Source organism: Equus caballus, chromosome 3, assembly GCF_041296265.1.
Source record: "Equus caballus isolate H_3958 breed thoroughbred chromosome 3, TB-T2T, whole genome shotgun sequence".
Classification (NCBI taxonomy): domain Eukaryota; kingdom Metazoa; phylum Chordata; class Mammalia; order Perissodactyla; family Equidae; genus Equus; species Equus caballus.
This window is the reverse complement of record NC_091686.1, coordinates 14,173,048-14,181,766: the sequence shown is the minus strand read 5'-3', so window position 1 is coordinate 14,181,766 and position 8,719 is coordinate 14,173,048.

Genomic DNA, 8,719 nt, shown 5'->3' with positions numbered 1-8,719 from the left:
GGAAAGTGCAAATAAAATTGATTTCATAATTAATATATTACAATTTAGGATTTTAAAAAATATTATCCACAATTTCTAAAACTTTATAGAAGCATATAATATCTGCTTCTATTTTAAAAACAAAACTATAAAATATTTGGCCTGTCCTACTTATGCCTGTTTAAAACGTGAAGTTTTTACTTATTGGAAGTTGAGTGAGACTAAAGCATGGGTCAGAATGTTTCTGCCACATTCTAGTCATGTCATAATCTTGCTTGTTCTTTCTGTAAAATGGGGATAAAAGCACAGAAAGGTACAAATCAATTGACATAAGTAAATGAAGCATCTTATAAGGGCTATATAATTCTAAGACCCTATTTTGAAAATACAATAAATACTATGGATTATTTGTAAGAAGATTTTTTTTCCTTTTTATTGACATGTTGTTAATTTTTAGCTGAGAAATACATTTTTCCCCAAAAAACTTCTTTCCAAAACCCTTAGAGTTAAATTTTCCTCCTGCAGCTTTGCCAATTTTGACATAATGAAGCCGTCAAAGTGGGAAGACTTGCAGAGTGAAACTCTCAAAATGACTCTCAAAACCTCACTAACTCAGTCATTATATACTGTATGTGTGAACAGCAAATTCATCTACTGTAACTTACTGTAACTGTTTATGCAAATCCAAGATCAACTTAAAACATGCTTTCACAGGAAGGAACTGCTTATTACAGCTTAATGTCTTAGGAGAGAAGTTGTCATCTAATTTGCTTTCAGAGCCTTGTTGTCATAATTTGACATGTGGTCTGTGTAAGAGGAAAACATGATGGCTATTTATCCTGTTTTACAAATGAGAAATCTGAGTCCAAGAAAGATATTTGACTTTCTTAAGTCATAAGGGTAGTTGTTACTCAGTATCTATTTGCCTTTACTCCAAGAATTCCAACTTACTGTTTTGTCATAGGAAGACAAATAATACTGATATTTTCAACATTCCTGTGTGAGCAAAGAATACTTCAACCCTATCTCCTTACTTCAGATACTAATATTCTCTGCAATATTTTCTCTTATGTCTATGCTGTTGTTTTCTACCCTGAATATCTCCATTTCTAAAAGTGGACGAGGACTTCTATTTCCAGATAGGATAGATTAGTTTGTGCCAGAGCAGCACTTCCTCTGCACTGCTAGAAAAAGCTGGGTAAATTACAAAAAAAGGGGGAAACACAGTTTTAAGGCATCGAAAATCTTTGGAAGCTGTAAGGACTACATAAACAAAACTCACGTATGGCCAGAACCTCTTTGAGTCTAGGGGTATCGGCTAGCTCCCTCCTGTCTCTGAGTGCATGTTCCCACTCTCTCCTCTTCTCAGGTCCAGTTGGCTGTGAGAAGAGAAATCAGCAATCCTTCTAGCAGTTGTGGAGGACTGCATTACCTCTGAAAATGCAGGGCTTGAAGCATGTGGTCAGCATTCCCCACAGTACCTTCACTGGGTTGTGGGATGGTGCGGGAGCCTTGGGAGGTAACCTGAAAGCATCTGAAACTTTGAGCACTCTTATGATGCTTAGGAAACAAAGATTCACTCAGAAGGTGACCTGTCTCTACGGGACACTACTGGGGTCTCCCCCTTAAGACATTTGCTGGATATTGAAGCCATAAGAAGCACGAGGCCAGAGAGCTGGGCTGAAAACCCCTGAAGGGCAAGGCTGGATCTTTTGTCATTTTTAAGCGCTGAGGAGACAGACTTCACAGGCACTCAGTCGGAAGCCCAGAGGAACCATAACAACGCTAAGCTAGATAGAGCCTACTGAAAGTTGAAGCAGGTCATAAAACTCTTATGTGATAGGCGCCTTCCCCCTGCCGAGAGGAGAGGAACATCCTTAGTCTTTTTATTATACTTACCTCACACACTTTGTCTTATTGTCTCTTTGCATGACTTTCCACTCTTCATCAAACTTAGCAAAACGACAGTCAGGTTTACCCATTTCTTCAGGTCTTCGTCTCCTTAGGAAGGCTCCTGTGTCACATATAACTTATATTAAATACATTTGTACGCTTTCCTCTTGTTAATCTGTCTTTTGTTATGGAGATCCCAGTAAAGAGCTTAGAAGAGTAGAAGAAAAAGACATGTTTCCTCTCCTGCAATAGAAAATAGTATCTTACTTTTGCTTGCCTTCTATCTCCTTGAACAACTTCAACTCTGAGGTTGCGCGTTAAACGTTACTTCCTTCATTGAGTCTTTTCAGACAAACCCATCCTGTGTCAGGCAGCTCAGTTCTGTGTTTCTCTAGCCTCCTAAGATTCCTCAATTATTGCAGTATCTTTTTATGTTATACTTTAGTGTGTATTTTAGTTTGTAATACAATGTGGAGTCATTTTTGCAAGTTGGAACCACGTAAGGTTGAAATAGACTGATATAAAATATTAACAGGGATACACTCTAGTAAGAAAAATTTGAAAAAATACAAATTAAATTGTTTTATTTATAGTTTATTAAGAATCTAAGGCTACTTTACAAACTAACTAAATGATTATAAACTGTTTATGCTATTCCCACATTGTGGCACTGCTTAAGGTGGTAACTTGATCAATATATATATTTTTTTCGGGGGGCGGAAGATTGTCCCTGAGCTAACATCTGTGCCAATCTTCCTCTATTTTATGTGGGATGCCACCACTGCTGGCTTGACGAACAGTGCTAGGTTCGCCCCCGGAATCCGAACCTGTGAACCCCTGGCCACCGAAGCAGAGCGCATGAACTTAATCACTACGCCACCAGGCCGGTCCCTCAATATTGTTTGAATTTTGCTCATTATATGTATCTAAACTTCTCATAGTGATTTTGATGCCTCATAACTCTTAATGTTATTCTCCATAACCTTTTTATCCTCTGTAATAAGTTTTCACTAAATGGAGGAGCCATTGCAAGTGTTGAAAAATGGGCTTCAATAACAATAAGAAAGGACTTTAGATATGATAAAACACTATGAAAAGCCAAAAAGACAATATCATGCACTACACTGTAACTGAGGAGAATGTACTTTGGAAATCATTAAACATAATGCAAGAAAATGAAATGAATACTCACACCAAAATAGGTTATAGTTATTACAAAATTACTTCTTCAATCAGGCAAGATTTGAATTACATTTATGACTTCATGAATGTATCTTTTGCATAAAATCTTTGTAATTACAATTACTTTTGAGTTTATATTTTAAAATAGGTTGCCATATTTGATGACAGTAATCAAACACGTTTATTTCTTCTTGGACCTTAGGCACCCATAATGGTGTAGGGCACATCACAGGCACTCTCCAGTATTTTTGGATAAATAAGTAAAGTTGAACTTTTTTTTTCTAATTATGAATTAGTCATATTCATTCCACATTTATACATTCTCTGTGTTCTTTGCCCCTCCCCGCTCTTTTTGTCTATTGGCAATTTAAGGATTCTGTTTGTTTTGTTTTACTTTTATGACTGTTTTTATATCCAAAGGGCATTTCCTTTCAATTTCTTATAAATATCTGTTTTCGGGGTGTCATTGAGGGGAAGACTCCCTTACCTTTGTTACTGTATCAGTTAGCACAGATGGTTCATCACAGATTCACGGGCCTCATTTCTGCCAATCCGTGGCTCTCCATGTCCCTCAGTGATGTCCAAACTCAAAAAGAAAAATGAGCATAGGTCGTAAGAAGGGCCTGGGGAATGAAAAAAAAAACAAAAAAACACCCGACTGTAAGCACCTATCATGTTTAGTCTTTTAAACACAGTTTCTAATAACAACAAATCTGAAGTTTAACTCTCATCTTACCAATGAAGAAACTGAGCCTCAGAAAGCTTATTTCTATCAACAAAAATCCTGGAATACAAGAAGTTATTTAGGAAAGCTTTATTGCTTATAAAGTTTGCAAACCAGGGAGCAGTGGCCCTTGGCAGCAAACAAAAAGTATGCTTTGGGAGAACAAAGGAAGGGGGCCGCCTTTTACAGAAAAAGTTGTTGTGTCCAGGTCCCCAGTTCCCACCCAGGCTCCTATTCAGATCTGCTTATGTAAATGAAGCACATTAAACTAGATCTCCTCATGCAAAGGAGGGATGCAAGGCTGCTTAGTCCTGATTGGTTGGGGCAGGTCACAGTTTTATTGGTTAGGTCCAGGTGGCTGTTAGGGACTTCTGTAAAATCAGGAACTTTGGCAGAGTCAAAAGCTTAAGAGTGGATTCTGTGGTTTTTCGGAGAACAGAGGGTGTGACTGCATTCTGGTCCTGTTAGGGTTGCTTGACTCTATTTGTTTTCAGGTCCTGGTTAGCCACAGAGCCCATCTTGTTTTCAAGGGTCTTTTTTTCTTTTTAATTTCATTTTATTCCACATTTTCCAACGCCAAACATTTAACAAGCAGCATAGCAACCATTCAGAGCCACATTTGTCTGAATTCCCTCTATTCCACAATAACTTTGAAAGAGATTTTCATTGAGGGGAGTACAGCATATATTTAAAGATTAAGAAAACAAAAAAGATCTTAGTTCCTATGGGTCCCACTGAGTAGCTTGAAAATTATTAGAATAAAATAGTTTAGAGAAAGTCCTTTATCTACATTCCAGTTATCCTTAATGAAAGCCCCATACTGCACTCCTAAAGAGCTCCTGGTAAGTCTTTTAATTTATATGACTGTTATTTAGAGAAAACCCATGCAGAGCTGACCACAATATGCCTGGTATTTAGACTTCAACAATCCCGCAATGTGTCTAATCAATAAATGAACCTTTTTGTACATTATCACATGGAAAAGCATCATGAATTTTGGATAGGAAATTCTTGAGGAGAATGAGTCAACTTACAGGGATCTTTATATCTATAATTTTAAAGAAATGTTTTGTTTATTTATTACTGGGAAATATATTGAGAGAATGCAACATACAGTGCAATCAGGATTTATTTAAAAACCAAATATTGCTGGGTATTTTATTTTAGCTTGTAATTCTGCATGGAAAATGAAATAAAGCCTGCTTTGCTTAACAAACATAAGCTATTCTCTTTGTCATTTTCTAACAACCACTCAACTGTAAATAATGGAAATTATTACATGATGATTTCACCAAACTGCCTGTCAAAGGCTGTAATTGTTGTTATAATTTAGATGGTAAGTATATGTTGTTCTGCAACTGCAGATACCAATTCATATCAACATCTGGAACCTTGGATTCATTTACATATTGTCACCATTCGGAATGAAAATTCAGGAGGTCTGGGCAACCTCTACTTCCTGTGTATATAAAAAAGATCAGTGAGAGGAAGGAGATGGGCAAAACAAAAGTTTGTGTGCATCTGTTTTTTTGCCGAGTAATATACTGGTTGCTTTCCGTAATATTTTATTCTTAGCATGAACATTATGAAGCAAGAATTAGTATTGTCCATGTTCAAATGCAAGAATAGACAAACGTGTATACAAACCACAGTCTGAGCTCCAACACCATACTTTTGGGCTAGAAGTTTCTAAACACATTAACCTACCCCGATCACCTTCAGTTGCCCAAGCAAATACTAAATGGGAGCAAATACTTTCATATCACAGTATTGAGAACTTCTCATTTAGGACTTTTGGAAGTGAAACAAGTATACCCAAAGCATGTTGTCTTAAGTCCTGCTCATTTATCTCACCTAAGGTCATGTTTGAAAATTGCCATTACCCGAAACTACTTCACCTTTAAAACTATTAATTCAAACCTTTTGTTTTCTAGTCATAGGCTTTCAAGCTTATGCTTTCTACTACGTTACTATTCAAAGTGTAGCAGAGTATCAGATCCTACTCAGAGTTCCTGAGTCAGAATCTGCGTTTTAACAATAGCCTGGGGTAATCTGTATGCATATTAGATTTGAGAAGCACTGTTCAGTGTTTCTATCATAACCATCTTTAAGCTGCTTGCGCCCTTCCTGAGACCTTCATTTTACAGGTGGTCCACTGTTTTCTCCTATTCCAGCACCCGACTCTTTACTTGTCTGTCTCCTTCTCATCCAGCTTTGAGACTAAGGCCCGTTTTACTTAAAGAGCAAACAAGTAAAGAAAACAACAACAAACTTGGCTCAACCCTAGAGCAAGTAAATCAAAAAATCTGGAGGTAAGACTTAGACACCAGCATTTTCTAAAATCTCACCAGATAATTCTAATGCGTCTACACATTTGAGAACAAAAACTCACCTTGCCCTTTTTTTAACTACACAATTGCATCTGTTGAGAAAATCTCTAATCCTGTATCAATCCAGTTGCCTTCCTCCTTACCTAATATTTAAATATTAACAAAGTTGATCTGATGGGACAGCAGGTAACTTTATCATTAACTTTTTTCTTTACATTCTAAATTCTCTCATATATGACTTTAAAATAAAAAATTAAATAATATACATATAGCATATTATTAACACTGGTTATCCTAGCCTATTATTTTATGAATGATTTTGTCTTCTTTACCATTTTCTCTGTCTCCCACAATGAATGGATACTACTTTACCATAAGGAAAAGAAGCCCTTAAAATCATAATTCAGAAGGTTTTGAAGTACTATTAACAGAAACTTACATTAATTTTAAAGAATACATAATTATATATCTGGTGACCTCAATCATTTAAAAAAATCCCAGAGTGAAATTAAGAACTGAGAGGAAATGCCTCAAATGCTAAATAATTATATTAAGAAGTTATACGTAATATTTAATCTTTTTAAACTATATTCGTTTTCTATTGCCTTGTAGTGTTACCACAAACTTATCAACTGAAAACAGCACCCATTGATTATCTCACAGTTTCTGTAGGTCTGAAGTCTATTTGCCTTCATCTTCTGGCTCAGGGTCTCACAAAGCAGCAATCAAAGTGGGTGTGATCAGCCAGCACATTTCTTTCTGGAGTCCGGGGTCCCTGCCCATGCTCATGTGTTATTGGCAGAATTCAGTTGTGTTGTAGGTCTTAGGTCCTAATTTCCTTGCCGGCTGTGATCCAGGACCACTCTCAGCTCCCAGAAGCCTCTGTAAGTTCCTCACCACATAACTCTCTCACAGGCCCCCTCTCGAGAGTCCCTTCTTCACAGTCAGCAGGGGACTCTCTGTAGGAAGGCCCCAGTCCTTCTTTGAAGGGCTTTCACTTGATTAAGTCAGGCCCATGTAGCATAATCTGCCTTTTGATTAACTCAAAATCAATTGATTTGAGATCTTAATTACATCTGCGAAATCTCTTCACTGTCACATATGAGTTGAACTACTCATAAGATTGATACCCCATTGTATTCACAGATCTTGCCCAGACTCAGGGAGCAGGAGTCATACAGGGTATGTATACCAGCAGCCAGGAATCTTGGTGGCCAGTTTAGAATTCTGACTATCACAAACTGTGGATTATATACATATATATAGAGAGAGAGAGTATTATGTGTCTATTATAATTTAAAAAATAACTAAAGTATATATTTAATTAATAATATTTAAAAGTGTGGTCAAAGCCAAGTTAATTTTTTTTTAACTTTCTGTATTTGTTTGTGTGTATGTATGTATTTTGCATGGGTTTAAGTATTAGTGCAAGCTCTGCCGCGGTGTCCATGGGGTGTCACGTGCATTTCCACTGCTATCACACCAGCCCGAGGAGCTATTACCATCTCTTTGAAAGCACTGGACTTGTTACGATGTCAATGAAGTGGCTCATATACTCCCATAGACGTAGTAACAGCCCCACAGGAGTCATTACAGTGTCAGTGCTGGTGCCTGAGCCATTATGGTGTCAATGCAAAGGCTATTTTAATGTTAATGGAATGGCCCCACACAAGTTCTACTGCCGTCACAAAAATAAAGGAAATAAAATGTACAAAAAAACAGGTTGTTACCTGATAAGTGATCTAAATTAAACCCTCCGAAGCTGAGCAAGGCTCACCAGTGACTCACAGTTTGTGTTAAACCATTCCTCGCTCTGTGCTCCTGGAACGTAGTACACACAGCAGTTTCAGGTCAGAAAGTCTCAAACATGGCTACTTTAAAACAATTGCAAGCCTCAAGAGGCAGTCCTAGGAGTTAAAGAGTCCCACTTTGGCCAACCAACCCATCTGTTATTATCACAGTTCCTGCCATGAAGAAAATTTCTTTCCTACTGACGCACTGCTAATTTTTATGGTGTAAGTCTTGAAATTAAGATTCAGGGGCTGGCCCCGTGGCGTAGTGGTTACATTCAGTGCACTTCTGCTTCAGCGGCCCGGGTTCACAGGTTTGGATCCTTGGTGCAGACCTACACTACTCATCAGCCATGCTGTGGCAGCAACCCACATATAAAGTAGAGGAAGGTTGGCACAGATGTTAGCTCAAGGCAAATCTTCCTCAGCAAAAAAAAAAAAAGAAAAAGAAAAAGAAATTAAGATTCAATATAATGTGCTGTTTTGATATCTGGTAAAATTGAACCACCTCAAATGGCCAAATCACAGGCAGCCCTGTCTACTGTGCTTCTGGGAATAAGGTCACGTGGCCAAATGACCCTCTTTGTCACAGGGACCAGACACAGTGCCTGCTTATCCCTGAGTAGCGGACTTTACTTTCCTGCTAGCCTATGGAATTATTCAAACAAGCCAATTATATCCTCTCTCAAGAACCAGGATTCACCTCATCCCCTTATAACTACAAAGCCTACCTCCCACAGGCCCTGGTTGTTCACTCTGTTCCTCTGTGTGGTTCTGCATGGTGCAAGGTCCTCTGCCCATGGTCTGCGAGGGTGACTAAT